The sequence below is a fragment of the Oncorhynchus nerka genome, linkage group LG6 (assembly GCF_034236695.1).
Source record: "Oncorhynchus nerka isolate Pitt River linkage group LG6, Oner_Uvic_2.0, whole genome shotgun sequence".
Lineage (NCBI taxonomy): Eukaryota > Metazoa > Chordata > Actinopteri > Salmoniformes > Salmonidae > Oncorhynchus > Oncorhynchus nerka.
The window spans coordinates 39,762,973-39,778,302 of record NC_088401.1 but is presented as its reverse complement, the minus strand read 5'-3'; the positions used below and the strand labels follow the sequence as shown (position 1 = coordinate 39,778,302).

Sequence of the window (15,330 nt, the reverse complement as noted above, 5' to 3'; positions counted from 1 at the left end):
CAGAAGAAGAAACTATATTATAAAGCCAAGAACAATGATATAAAGAATGATGGGAAAAAACGTTGAGTACAACTCCATCTTTCATCAAATTAGATGACTTATTCATCACAAAACCATTTGATGTGGCCAATTATTTCAATGATTTCTTTATTGCCAACGTGGTCCAATTGTGGCAGGAAATGCCAAGAACAAACAGTGAGCCATTGTACACATGCATAACAAAATAATGAAAGAAAAGCATTGTAAGTAAAAAAAAAATTGTTAGTGTGGGAGAGGTGTAACAATTGTTGTTATCGATCGATGACCTCCTGGCATTAACAAACTTGGATGGAAAGCTACTGAGGATAGTAGCATACTCTATAGCCACTCCTATCTGTCATATCTTTAATCTGACATTAGAGGAAAGTGTTTGTCCTGAAGTCTGGATGGAAGCAAAAGTCATTTCGCTACCCAAGAAGGTTAAATAAGCCTTTACTGGTTCTAACAGCCAACCTATTAGCTTGCTTCCAGCTCTTAGAAAACTTCTATATCGTGGATTCAGAGCTATCTATCTAATATAACACATATTGTTTTCTTGAATGAAAGCTTCTCTAATGTTAAACATGTAAAGGGTGGTGTACCACAGGGCAGCTCTCTTCACGCTCTACTCTTTTCTATTTTTTTACCATTGACCTGCCACTGGCATTAAACAAAGCCTGAGTGTCCATGTATGCTGATGATTCAGCGCTATACACGTCAATAACCACAGCTAGTGAAATCACTGTAACCGTAAACAAGGAGTTGCAGTCTGTTTTAGAATGCGTGGTTGGTAATAAATTGGTCCTCAACATCTATAAAACTAAGAGCATTGTATTTGTTAAAAATCAGATCTAGACCTCAACTGAATCTGGTAATGAACGGTGTGGCTGTTGAGCAAGTTGAGGAGACTAAATTACTTGGTGTTTGTAAACTTTCATGGTCAAAATATATTGATTAAATTGTTAATAAAGAGATGCTCTGCTTTTTTGACACTACACTCCACAAAGCAAGTCCTGCAGACTCTAGTTTGATCTTATCTTGATTATTTTCCAGTCATATGGTCAAGTGCTGCAAAGAAATACCTAGTTAAGTTGCAGCTGATAGATGCATACACACCCACACTATATGTTAATGTTTTAAAATGTAAGTAAATTGTAGTCTTTTGTATCTCATGTCTGATCCCTCTTCATGATGTCACACTTCCATGTTGTGCCAACGTCTTAATTCTTTCCTTGCTCAACATTTTTCATTTATCTTTTTTTCCCTGGATACTTTATCTTGACATGGTTCTACAGGAGGTCTACCTGCCGAAAAAGACAAGTAGTAACACTAACGCAATGCTATCAAATTGCAGTCGCTGTACTCATATTATTTAGGAGAACTATTGCCTATTGGTGAGGATAACCTGTTGTAAGCCCAACTTCAGATGCAATCGTAAGGCAAGGGCAATTTAAGTATAGGAAAGGATGAAACAGCGTCTGTGCAAATTTAACCCAATTTATTTAACACTGTGATTTCATAAATGCACACATTAATTCAGGTTATAGATTCTGTAACTAGGCTTAGGACCCCTAGACAAAGCGAGTGCAACAATATCAGTAGGCTAGTTATGGGTTTCCTCTTATTTATTAGTAGAACTAGATTACTCCATCTAAAATGGAACGTGGAATGATTTAACATAGTCCAAAACCCTTAAAATAAACACTTGCTACTCAAATAATGTAAAGACTTATTTAATTAATACATTTGAAAGGCCATTACATTTTTTACGATTGGTTAAATGTTGATATTGATGGCTTATGATTGACTAAGACTTGATATCCAGTAGCCTTCAATTCACATACAGAGGTTCCATTAAAGTTCTGCATTGACCTTGAATATCTCTAATATGCAATAATCAGTCACGCTCAGATTGCTACACACATTCACATTCTACCTTAAGGCTTTACTAGGGGTCAAGGTTGCCTCAGCAGGACACCATTATTCCCCTTCAAAAATACTTTGCTAACCTTGATCAGAGATACTCTAGCTAATATATTGAGAAATAACAATTATTGCTGATGGCCAGGATGTTTTTCACCCTTTTTGAAATCTTATTTTCTTTATTTCTTTCCCTTCCAATGGGGATGAAGGTTTTTCGACTCAGATTTGCAAAATAGCCAAGTGAATGCACTTCTGAACTCATTTTTTTGGACAATGAAGTGAATCTGGATGTAGTTCATAGACAGTTAGGTATGAGCCCAACTGAAAACCTTAATATTACTTCTACTCTAAAAAATATAGCTAATAAGCTGTAATCTTAGTTATGGACAGGTTACGAGCAAATCAGATATTAATTCACTGAAAGAGTGGGTTGTAGGGATTGGTTTGACAGTATAGTATTAGGATATGGGAGATTTCTTGTCATTGGCAGTCATTAGGGAGTTAACGCTAGGCTCTTGGAGCCACAGAGATGTGAGCTGTCTTATGCACAGTGTGTGTGTGTGTGTGTGTGTGTGTGTGTGTGTGTGTGTGTGTGTGTGTGTGTTCGTGTGTGTGTGTGTGTAACTCCACTGGTCCCAATCAACAGTAATGGCTATCACACATGACAGACAGAGAGTGATGGGTTTCATCTAGATAATTGAGGTAGACAGTGCTTGTGTGCCAAATGACACCCTATTCCCTTTACCTTTGACCAGGGCCATGGATCTCTGGTCAAAAGTAGTACACTATATACTTAATAGGATGCAATTTGGGATGCATTCAGGGAAAATGGAAAGGGTGAAAAAAGGATCTTACTATCATATTCTTTTCAGCATAGATGAATGATTAAGGGAACGGATGGTGCTGTTTATGTCACTCTGCCGAGTGATACATAAGGAACTCGATTGAACCTCCCAAGGACAGTTGCCAATGGATTATAGCTACTTGAGGAATAGTGCTGTTGGATAACCTTTGCAGGATGCAGGAAGCATGTAGGACATACTTTGACTTGTGACATCACGAGAAAGGAATCTTTATGTGGAATCCCACTAAGTTAGTTGCCTCGGTACTGGTCTGTTTAGCTAACATTCCACTCATTGTAGCTGGTGTCATTGTTGAGCGACTGAAGCCATGTCTAAACTTGACTGTTCATGTAGTGTTAGTATTCTGTTCCCAAAGTTCTGATCATGGAATTCCGAACGCATTATGCATCTACACCTACATTTACATGTTACTGTGTCCACAGTGTGTCTGGATTCCCTTTTCCCTGCGCTACATTCAAATACCTTTATGCATTCTACAAATGATGGAATAGACAAAATAGGATAATAACACAACAACAACTGATGGCAGTAGCGAATTACTGTAGCTAATGAGGTCAGCAAACCATTTATGAGGTCAGCAAACATGTATTTCCTCCAAAAAACACACGTATTCTGGAGACTTGTGTGCTGATGACGTCATTGTGTGCTAATGACGTCCGCCCACTGTATGTCCTTCCGGTAGCCTGATTGTGTCCAGACTGAGCAGAAATCCACACACAATGCATCCCTGAAGTGGTCTGCCAGATCTGAACACAATCAGACCCCAAAGCAACTTTTGTGAGTCTAAACCAGTCTTTTCAATGTGATCTTCGTATTCTGATAGCAGATGTCGCAGTAACCGCAAGGCCATTAAATCATCCATAATAAAAGCTATGCGAGACTAGATATCTGATGGCGTCTGGAACCTCTGATGGATCCTGTATGGAGAATGGAGAATTGGAGAATTTAGGCCATACCTTTAAACATGTAGGTTTCCCATTTGGCGTTTTCTTAAAGCCCCTATAATCCCTATATGTCTAACAAATCTCAGTGTGTGTGTTATTTATTGAATATAACTCCAAAACATATTTTTTATAATTTATTTCCATGAGCTTCCTTGGGTCACTGAAATTTTCAGTCTGACTTGTGTGGGCATGAGGATACATATTTGAATATATTTACATATACAGCCCTGAATGGCTGATATAATTATCTAGAGTCCACCCCCTTCCCCTTAAAAAAAGAAGGCAAAAAAAGCACAGGGTATTCAACCTGTCAGTTGGAGCTGAAGTCGGACCTTAAAAGCATCAAACTTCCACAGGTGTGTAGGCTACTTAGTTTTGTCATCAAAATACATAATGCATCTTAATTTGCTATATCATTGTACTGTTTTAAATAGTTCACCAGAAGATGCAGACAGGTCCCAGAACTGCCTGTTTGAATGGTGGACCATCCTGGCCTCTAACATGTCTGCCATCTATTCATTGCAGAATGTCACAGGGCAGACTATGGCGCTACATCCTCAGATGTCAACTGTTAGGCCTCTGAAATTTTTGTATTTTATTTTTATTTTATTTTACTAGGCAAGTCAGTTAAGAACAAATTCTTATTTTCAATGACGGCCTAGGAACTGCCTGTTCAGGGGCAGAACGACAGATTTGTACCTTGTCAGCTCGGGGATTTGAACTTGCAACCTTCCGGTTACTAGTCCAACGCTCTAACCACTAGGCTACCCTGCCGCCCCAAATGCAGAGGTCCATGGTATAATCTTTTGTATTTTCACAAAGTCTATTTCATCATTTTGCGAAATAGACTCTGTGACGATAGTGAAAATTATGATTGTAAGATTATTTGCTGTTGTTGAAAGTAAATAAAGATACCAGACTGCAATGCAAGGTTGTTAAATGCTCTATTATTCACATAACATAATAAACAGATAAAAAAAACAAGGCTCGAATGAAAGTCAAAATCATGGCATGTAAGTACCTTTTAAACATATTGTTTAGCATGTGCTCAAGCTCTAGAATGTGTTCCTGCGAGAGGAAAACAGATCATGGTGAAAGTAATAGGGTGTTGGCTAAACATAATCGGATAGGACGTATAGTGCAGCAAGAGATTAGTCATCAATGGCATAAAGTAGAAAAAATATGTGGTTTCATTGACATTGTCCTCACCAGTTTTCTTGAACACTGGCATGACTATATACAACTTCACAACTATAGTCTCATTCACTGTGTCGTGGAAAAGTACAAAGTAAGTCCCGCTATTCTTTGGTTTACAGCTTAAAGGATAGGCTCTTGTTATATGCTAGTGTTTTTTCAAACCTGATACACATTTATCTTGGTGTGACTTAGTCATAACTCTGGGCTTACAGCCAAGAGAGGTTTGGGTGCAACCGCAGCATGTGACATCCCTTGGGTTTACTATTTACAGAAATTCACATGTATGGAAACTTGCAGAAAGGAGTACAATATATTGTTTCTTGTTGTGAATGCAGTTAGACAGTTGAGCCCTCAGGCTATTAACCTCGTTGCACAGCCAACTAATTACCTTTTACACACCATCTGCTGACTGCCACGTATACAGAAAGGGGTTGTATTGTCTCTGTAAAAGCAGAGACCCGGCTATGTTTGTTAAGCTTTCAACTCTGAACCATTCTTGGTGATGTTGTTGCTTCATTTTTGCAAATCTTATAATAAAGCTGTTGTTGGAAGAATCAAGTCTCTCTTTTCATTTATAATTTATCTGACAAATTGGCGACAAGGATGGGATGGCTAACTCCGCATGCTGATTGCTCCCGAGGAGATCGAGGTTACCTACGTGCAGGACATCGTTAGACGTGGCTCATGGAACCCACTCTCCGACTAAAACGGAGCAGAAAGAGACCCGCCTCAGACCGGCTGGGAGCGTCAGTGAGTGGAGACTCCATTCCGGACAACCAAAATAAATTAAGGGTGAGACTGAATTTATTTTAAACACCATAGAAAATGCTGTTCTGGGAGATGTTGTGCACATTCTATATTTGTTGTAGCAAAGACACAACTAGTTAGGAACTTTGTTGTAGCAGAGTTACAGTGCCTTGCAAAAGTATTCATCCCCCTTGGTATTTTCCCTATTTTGTTGCATGACAACCTGTAATTTAAATAGATTTTTATATAAAAATAAGTTATTCAAAAAAACTGAAAACTTGAGCGTGCATAACTATTCACCCCCCCGAAGTCAATACCTTGTTGATCCACCTTTTGCAGCAATTATATATCTCTATAAGCTTGGCACATCTAGTCACTGGGATTTTTGCCAGTTCTTCAAGGCAAAACTGCTCCAGCTCCTACAAGTTGGATGGGTTCTGCTGGTGTACAGCAATCTTTAAGTCATACCACAGATTCACAATTAGATTGAGGTCTGGGCTTTGACTAGGCCATTCCAAGACATTTAAATGTTTCCCCTTAAACCACTCGAGTGTTGCTTTAGCAATATGCTTGGGGTCATTATCCTGCTGGAAGGTGAAACTCCGTCCCAGTCTCAAATCTCTGGAAGACGGAAACAGGTTTCCCTCAAGAATTTCCCTGTATTTAGCGCCATCTATCATTCCTTCAAATCTGACCAGTTTCCTAGTCCCTGCCGATGAAAAACATCCCCACAACATGATGCTGCCATCACCATTCTTCACTTTGGGGATGCGGTTCTCGGGGTGATGAGCTTGCACCAGACGTATAATTTTCCTTGATGGCCATAAAGCTCAATCTTAGTCTCATCTGACCAGAGTACCTTCTTCCATATGTTTGGGGAGTCTCTGACATGCCTTTTGGTGACTACCAAACGTGTTTTCTTTTTTTTTCTTTTAGCAATGGCTTTTTTTCTGGCCACTCTTCCGTAAAGCCCAGCTTTGTGGAGTGTACGGCTTAAAGTGGTCCTATGGACAGATACTCCAATCTCCATTGTGGAGCTTTGCAGCTCCCTTCAGGGTTATCTTTGGTCTCTTTGTTGCCTCTCTGATTAATGCCCTCCTTGCCTGGTCTGTGTGTTTTGGTGGGCGGCCCTCTCTTGACAGATTTGTCGTGGTGCCATATTCTTAATGGTGCTCCGTGGGATGTTCAAAGTTTCGGATCTTTTTTTATAACCCAACCCTGATCTGTACCACAACTTTGACCACAACTTTGTCCCTGACCTGTTTGGAGAGCTCCTTTGTCTTCATGGTGCCACTTGCTTAGTGGTGTTGCAGACTCTGGAGCCTTTCAGAACAGAGTGTACTAAGATCATGTGACAGATCACGTGACACTTAGATTGCACACAGGTGGACTTTATTTAACTATTTACGTGACTTCTGAAGGTAATTGGTTGCACCAGATCTTATTTAGGGGCTTCATAGCAAAGGGGGTGAATACATATGCATGCACCAGTTTTCCGTTTTACATTTTTTGAAACATGTTATTTTTTTCATTTCACTTCATCAATTTGGACTATTTTGTGTATGTCAACTACATGAAATACCAAATAAAAATCAATTTAAATTACAGGTTATAATGCAACAAAATAGGATTAAAGGCCATGGGGGATTAATATTTTTTCAATGCACTGTGGGACCTGGATGTCAGGAAGCTTGACCCCAGTGAGTACTGGGCCATACGCAGTACCCTCCGTACGCAGTACCCCCCTTATTTTTATATGCAGAGCAGTTGCCATACCAGGCGGTAATGCATCTGGTCAGAATCCTCTCTCTCTTTTACTCACTCTCTCTCAAGCGCACACAGGACCACCGCCTTCAATACCATAGTTCCCTATAAGCTCATTACAAATCTCACGGCCCTAGGTCTGAACTCCTCCCTACTCAACTGGGTCCTGGACTTCCTGACGTGCCATCCCCAGGTGGTGACGATAGGCAACATGACCTCCTCGACACTGATCCTCAACACGGGGACAACACAAGGGTGCGTCCTCAGTACCCTCCTGTATTCCCTGTATACCCATGACTGTGTGGCCTCATGCAGTTCCAACTACATCATCAAGTTTGCTAATGACACGACAGATCATCAACAATGACAAGACAGCCTACAGGGAGGAGTAAGGAACTCTGACGGCATGGTCCCACGTAAACAACGTCTACCTCAAAGTTAGGAAAACAAAAGATCTGATTGTGGACTTCAGGAGGAACCAGGCTGGCCACGCACCCATCCTCATCAATGAGGCCTCCTTGGAGATGGTCACCAACTTCAAATTCCTCTGCGTACGCATCTCAGAGACGCTGAAATGGTCTAACCACACAGACAACATAGTGAAGAAGGCACAACAGCGACTTTTCAACCTCAGGAAGCTGAAGAAATTTGGCCTATCCCCGAAGGCACTCACAGTCTTCTACAGGAGAGCCATCGAGAGCATACTGTCAGGCTGCATCACAGTCTGGTACAGCAACTCCACCGCTGCAGACCACAAGGCCCTTCAGAGGGTGATACATGCAGCCAAACACACCATTGGATGCATACTGCTTGCCCTAAAGGACATCTACAACACCATGTGTCTTAGGAAGGCCAGAAGATTATCAGGGACCCCAGCAACCCAAGCCATGCCCTGTTCACCCCGCTTCAATCACTAAGATGCCCAGTACAGGGGCATCATGGCAAAACTGAAAGACTGGCCAATAACTACCATTAGTCAGCTACCTGCTCCCCCTCCACATGTGACTATTAAACACTCGGGAATCTGAATATCTACCGTCTCTTAATCTTTTGCAATCATTGTTTACGCTTAGCTAGCAGTGTTGACCTCTAATAGATGTGCAATCGTGGAGTGCTGCCCTTGTCCATCTATTGCAGAGATTGAAAAGGAACCCTTGAGATCTCTGCTTTGTGGAGAAAGTACTTAACCCTTGTGTGGTGTTCGGGTCTGTAAGATCCATTTTTATGTTTACTAAAAGAAAAATCATACAATTCATTATTTTTTCAACCTGAGACATTGCTCTTGGCTCATTTTCTGTGAAGAACATGTAAAAGAACACATTTTATTGAGTGCACACCGTGCACCCCCCTGCACATTTATAGTACATAGCTTGTATGTGTGGCTCCTTACCACAATCAATCAGCATGGCAAAAATAATCTCTGCTCAGAGGGCTTTAGAATTTTTAATTTGCAGAGAGAGAGAAGCTAGTGTGGATGGAGCGACTTTTCCAAATATGAGGATCATGTCCCTGTCAATTCGGTGTCTTGACAGTGAGTTGGAAGAAGAGGATAAGATTGACCATCAGCAAGCCCCAGGACCAGCCCGTCAGCAACTAGCTCATCAGCAGCCTCTAGGAGAAGAAATATGGATGTCAACAAGTGGTGATATTGAATGGTCTTCATGCCCAAGGAGTGAGCCAACCTGCATGGATAACAATGTGATAAGGATGTAACCAGGACCAACGCAGATGGACATAAAGTCTTCTTTTAAACTATTCATCCCAGACACCATCCAGAAAATAATTCTGGAATACCATAATTTGGAGGGAAGGTGTGTTTTTGGAGAAAGATGGAAGATGGACCAAACTCATTTACATGCATTCTTTTGGGTTCTTATCCTTGCTGGTGTTTTCAGATCCAATGGGGGAATACACAGAATCCCCGTGGGATGCAGAAACTGTCAGACAACTTTTTTGTGCAATAATGTCTCAGGGAAAATCCCACATTATTTCCAGGATTACCTGCTTGATAACCAATACACCAGACCAGCTTGGCGGCAGAGAGACAAGCAAGCTGTAATCAGGTCAGTGTGGGACAAGTGGGTGGACCGCCTTATTTTACAACCATGGGCCCAGAATTACTGTTGATGAACAGTTTATGCCATTTAGGGGCCGCTGCCCCTTCAGGTAGTTCCTACCGTCTAAACCCGTAATATATGGAATCAAGATCTGGGCTGCCTGTGATGCTGCTTCATCATATGGGTTGAAATTGCAAGTGTGTATGGAGAAGCCAGATGGAGAAGCCCCTGAGAAGAACCAAGGGATGCGGACTCCATGGGCCACAACATCACATGCAATAACTTTTTTACTTTGCACAAGCTGGGACAGGAGTTCCTCAAAAGGAAGCGGACGATGGTAGGAACAGTACAAAAAACAAGCCAGAGCTCCCAACTCAGCTGTTGAATACATGGAACAGGCCTATCAATTCCTATAAGTTTGTGTTCCCAGCCGTCATGTTCCGTGTGTCCTAAGTGCCAAAGAAAGGCAAAAATGTGGTACTGTTGAGTACGCTGCATAGGGATCGGAGAAGCTGTGAAAAAACAGAAATCATAATGGATTACAATGCCAGAAAAGGAGGGGTGAACAATTTAGAGAAGCTGGTGACTGGCTACAGCTGCAAAAGAAGAACCCTACGCTGGCCACTTGCGATATTCTTCAACATCTTTGACATCTTGGTGTACAAAACGTGTTTGTCATCTGGGTGGCATTGAACCCAGATTGGAACAGAGGGAAGCTCTAGGGGAGGGCTCTTTCTCGAGGAGTTGGGCAAGGCATTGGTAAGACTTCAAATCTAGAGGAGCCAAAATATCCCAAGGACCCAAGCTTCTGCAGCCATCATGAGGAGGATTCAGGAGGAGGATGCTGGTTCCCCATCAGCCTGATCCACAGAACCAACAACTCCAATACCGGAAGTAAGTGTGAGAGATGTTCTTGCATGTGTGTGTGTCTGACTCTCCTTCCTTGGCCAGCTGTAACTATATGTAACAGATGTGAAAGCTAGCTTAGTTAGCGGTGGTGCGCGCTAAATAGCGTTTCAATCGGTGACGTCACTTGCTCTGAGACCTTGAAGTAGTAGTTCCTCTTGCTCTGCGAGGGCCGTGGCTTTTGTGGAGCGATGGGTAACGATGCTTCGTGGGTAACTGTTGTTGATGTGTGCAGAGGGTCCCTGGTTCGCGCCCGGGTATGAGCGAGGGGACGGTCTAAAGTTTACTGTTACATATATAAGTGAGTGAATGAGATGTTAGTGAATTTTTTTCCCCATCATTCTAGATTGCAGCCGGTAGCAACAAGAAGAAGTGTTGTGATGAACAAGAAGACACAGTGCACATACATCAAGTGCAAGAAATACATTTGCAACACGCACACAGTAAAACTCATGTCCCTCATGTGGTTTGTAGACCGGCCTTCATTTCTTTTCAATGGGGCTCATTTATCATTTCCATAAAATACTGTTGGTAAAATTTGTCCTTCAAATTTGTTCAGTTCAAAGCAATAAACATCAACAGTGATGAAAACATTGTTTCATTTATATTTGTTCAAGATAAACTTGATTTATTCCATGTTATTATATACTGTCTATATATATATTTTTACCTTCACCTTCACCTTCTTTTTTTTACCTTCAAATTCTTATTTACAATGATGGCCTACCCTGGCCAAACCCAAACCCGGACTACGCTGGGCCAATTGTGCACCGCCCTATGGGACTCCTAATCACATCCGGTTGTGATTAAGTATTAAGTATTTTTACGTAAATTGTTATGGCTGTTTAAAAACCCAATAATGTTGTGGGTCCATCAGACCCGTGAACATTGGGTGAATAACAAAAACATGAACACCACACACATAAGGGTTGCCAATGAATTACTAATTTTGCACAACAGGCAAACATAATATAACCACTTAGTACATTGGCCCTGTATTCAGAGATAATCTATTCATCAGAAGTAGGTATATTTTTCTGCCCTTGATCACACAATTAAATAGATGTATGTTAAATATCTTTGTTATAATTGTTTATGTGTGAATGAAAATGTATAACATCAACAACATTCCGGTCTGTAATTCTGCAAAATATCAAATGAAATCAAACTTTATTTATTTATTTGAATGCAACAAGTGTAGACCTTACCGTGAAATGCTTACTTACAAGCCATTAACCTACACGGCAGTTGGCAGTGTGCGGGGGTACAGATTAGTTGCGGTAATTTGCACCTGTAGATAGGGGTGAAGTGACTATGCATAGATAATAAACAGCGAGTAGCAGCAGTGTACAAACAAATGGAGGGAGGGGTCAATGTAATACTCCGGTGGCCATTTGATTAATTGTTCAGCAGTCTTATGGATTGGGGGTAGAACTTTTTGGTCCTAGATTTGGGGCTCTGGTACCACTTGCCGTGGGGTAACAGAGAAAACAGTCTATGACCTGGATGACTGGAGTCTCTGACACTTTTATGGGTTTTCCTCTATGTGCTTTATAATGTCAAAGCTTATTTTATAGACTGAAGTGTGGCTGAGGCAACACTATACTTGCAAGGCCATGGACTCAGTGACATTGGCTACAGTTGCCTGAAGACTCTTCTCTTCTCTTCGCCTGTTTCAAGTTTACTTCAGTTATGTACACAGACACAAACACACCCCAACGCACACAGAAAAAAATATATGTTTTATTTTCAGAGGAAGCTAGCACCATAATCTAGGAGTGAGATAAGGCGCTCTCCCACTGTGAGGTGAGACGGATCACTAATGTTCAGAGGTCCTCTATCAGTATGTGGGCCTCTGCTTCAGTTCTCTCTCCCACACCCAGTGTTCCTGTTCCGGTGGCGTTCATTATGTTCTCCTACCCTCCACCATAACAAGTAGTTTTAGAAAGGAAATGGCTCTGGGTTCTACAGCAGCTAACGTTTAAAGCTAAAATTGATATGTCCTGGATCTGTTTATTTTCTGGTAGCAACAGAGGCAATATTTGGAAAAAGATGGAAATAACTTAATGAATACTTCAAGCCTTATACTGTAGCTCGGTAGCTATTTAACAACAAGATATGTATCATGCTGTTTAGGAATAATAGGGTCTCCTGAAGTTTTTTTTAGCAGTATGAACATCTTATTCTCTTGTTCTGCTTTGCATGTGGTTGGTTTCTTGAGTAGTATAATCTTGGAGAGACAGAGCAGGGATAAGAGAGTCGTGAGGTACAGTACAGGATATCAGCAGGTAATCCAGTTTGTGTGTCTCACTGTCCCAGAGGTCAGGCCTGTCATTGTTTCTAAATACAGCTGACAGCAGACACCGTACAATAGGCCTATTGGCTGCATCTTAAATGGCACCTTATTCCCTAAATAGTGCTCTACTTTTGATCAGGGCCTAAAGGGCACTGATCAAAAGAAGTGCACTATAAAGGGAATAGGGTGATGTCTGGGATGCAATTTAAGACTGAGGGAATATCTACAGATAAGCTCTTCAGCTTATTACCGGTCAAGAACCGTTTGTAGGTCAACTCAGAACAGTTCTACTTGGTCCAATTGTAACAAGTGGATAGTTTCGCCTCAATTTCAACTCGCAAGTACAGTACTCTCTTTCTCTGAAAAATACATCTGAACATAAGTACCTCACTCACAAAGGCTATAAACATTTCATAATGTTTAATCAATGCTACAGTTTATGGGGTCAAATGCTGGCACAATAGATCTGGCGGACACCTGCATGGCAAACATGATGTCTCAGTAATCTCATAAAACATAGATTATTGGAAAGCAAGGGGTCAGGCGCCAGCCACACCTCTCAATAAACACAATTTCTCCACAGGATCACAGAGTTCAGCAGTTATCGTTACCCTTTAGGCTTTGACTCAGGCAACATCCATATACCAGGCACTCTGGGTTTTAAATTGTGTGGCCTCTCCAGAGTCTTCGAAGGATGCCTCCCAAATGGCACACTATTCCCTTTATAATGCAAAATGGCACTGGTCAAAAGTAGTGCAATTTAAAGGGGTTAGTGTACCATTTGGGATGCAGTGGGAGTGTCAAGTGCTAGTAAGTGAAATATCTTAGCTGTGAAATCCAGAGGGGGGAGTATTGTGCCTCAGCGTCACAGAAAAGGTAACCTGAGGAGGTGGAGGTCCTTTATCTCCCAGGCTAGCGTTGCATCCCAAATGGTACCCTTTTCCCTATTTTGTGCAGTACATTTTACCGGGGCCCATAGGGTTCTGGTCTAAAGTAGTGCACTATAAATGGAATCGGGTGCCATTTGGTAGGCAGCCTTAATATAACCACTCAAATAAATCCTTTCCCTTGTTGGCCACATCTCATACAGACCATATTGACCTGTCCTCCACAGCTACCCATATTAGAGCCAGGTTAGGTTGGACCCCTTTGGAATGAAAGGATAAGTGAGGACAGAGCATTTTGTCCTTAATCTATTATAACATTAACAAAATGTTAGTATCACTCCAGTAACACTTGACAGTAATTGTCTCACATACCTGTGTAAGGCTGTAATTACTCCAGTACCAACATTCAGAATTAACATTCATAATATAAATGAACAAACCTGGTCAAGCCACCAGCACTAGCTACCATCCTGTTTACTGCATGACACATTTAAGCATTTGCCAGATTCCCTCATTAAAAGAGTTAATGGTTTCACCCTGTAAAAAACTGGCCATAACCTACCAAGTTATATTTTTAATTTTAGCTAAATCAAAAAGCACTTCATAACAGTCTATCCAAACGTTTTGGTAAACTAAAAGTCATTTTGAATCCATCGTGCTAATTGAGCCTTAGCGATTTGAGGGCGACATCTTAATCTCTTACCTCATTAAGCGCTATACTGTGGAAATATTCTCAGTCAAGGCAGGGACAGGAAAGCAGCCAGACAGTGTTGACTTTGGAGTCCGATGTTCTTGTATCTGTGATGATAAATCATGCGCATGGCGGTCAGATGTGACTTGTCGTCTGAGCAGAAATGCAACAAGAGAACATGCTGTTAATTCTCTGAGTAATCCCTCCTTATCATCTTAGGGAAATAAATCACATAAACGGATTGCCTAGGTTTAAACGATTTCCAACACATCTGTTCAATAGAGACCATTTGTACTGCTTGCCACTATTTTTCACTTTAATCTCCAAGGACAAGTGGCGGCAATCTAAGCACCACTTTGGGGTATAAGACACTGTGGTTACTTATGAGACGGATAACCGGATATAATACAAGTTGGGTTGATATGGAAAAAGACATGATCAGCGTCTTAGTTTAGGAGCAAGCCAGAACCTCTGGCTTTGATGGTGGCAAATTGAGATTTTGTACAATCAGAACAATGCACACTTGTGGCTTATAATTAGTTAAACAATATACTTACTCATACAACCCTTACTTAACCAGGAAAGTCAATAATGAACAAACTGATAACACATAGTACTTCTCTAATTTGAACATTGATAAGTCACTTTGCAGTTCAATTTGTGGTGTGAGAACACTCACACTTTGATATCCTAAAGCTCTCATCCAGTGTACAGCAATTAGACATACTCTAAGAATACAAAACATAAGGAACACCTTCCTAATATTGAGTTGCACCCACCCCTTTTGCCCTCAGAACAGCTTCAATCACCGGGGCATGGACCATGTTGACTCCAATGGAGTACCACAGTGTGAGTCCCATACCCATACAACCTTTTGCATGATGTCTGCTTTAATGCTAATTAGCATTTTCCAATCTGAGAGTAAATAGAGCCGAATATGTTGATAAAAGTCACCATGTCCGAGAGAGATTTACATGGTTATCAAAACGTCACGCCAGGGCAAACCTACACAAAACACGGCCCTTATTTTAAGAGTT

General features: G+C 41.2%; 1 protein-coding gene across 1 annotated transcript in view; it reads right to left on the bottom strand.

The window, feature by feature from the left end:
- Nucleotides 1-14,439, bottom strand: part of LOC115130438 (cadherin-18-like) — a 231,320-nt gene extending 216,881 nt beyond the window's left edge. Inside the window, exon 1 of the mRNA XM_065019556.1 lies at nucleotides 14,306-14,439. The gene's annotated coding sequence lies outside the window, so the exon portion shown is untranslated. The remainder of the gene's footprint in view (nucleotides 1-14,305) is intronic.
- Between the last annotated feature and the right edge of the window lie 891 nt (nucleotides 14,440-15,330).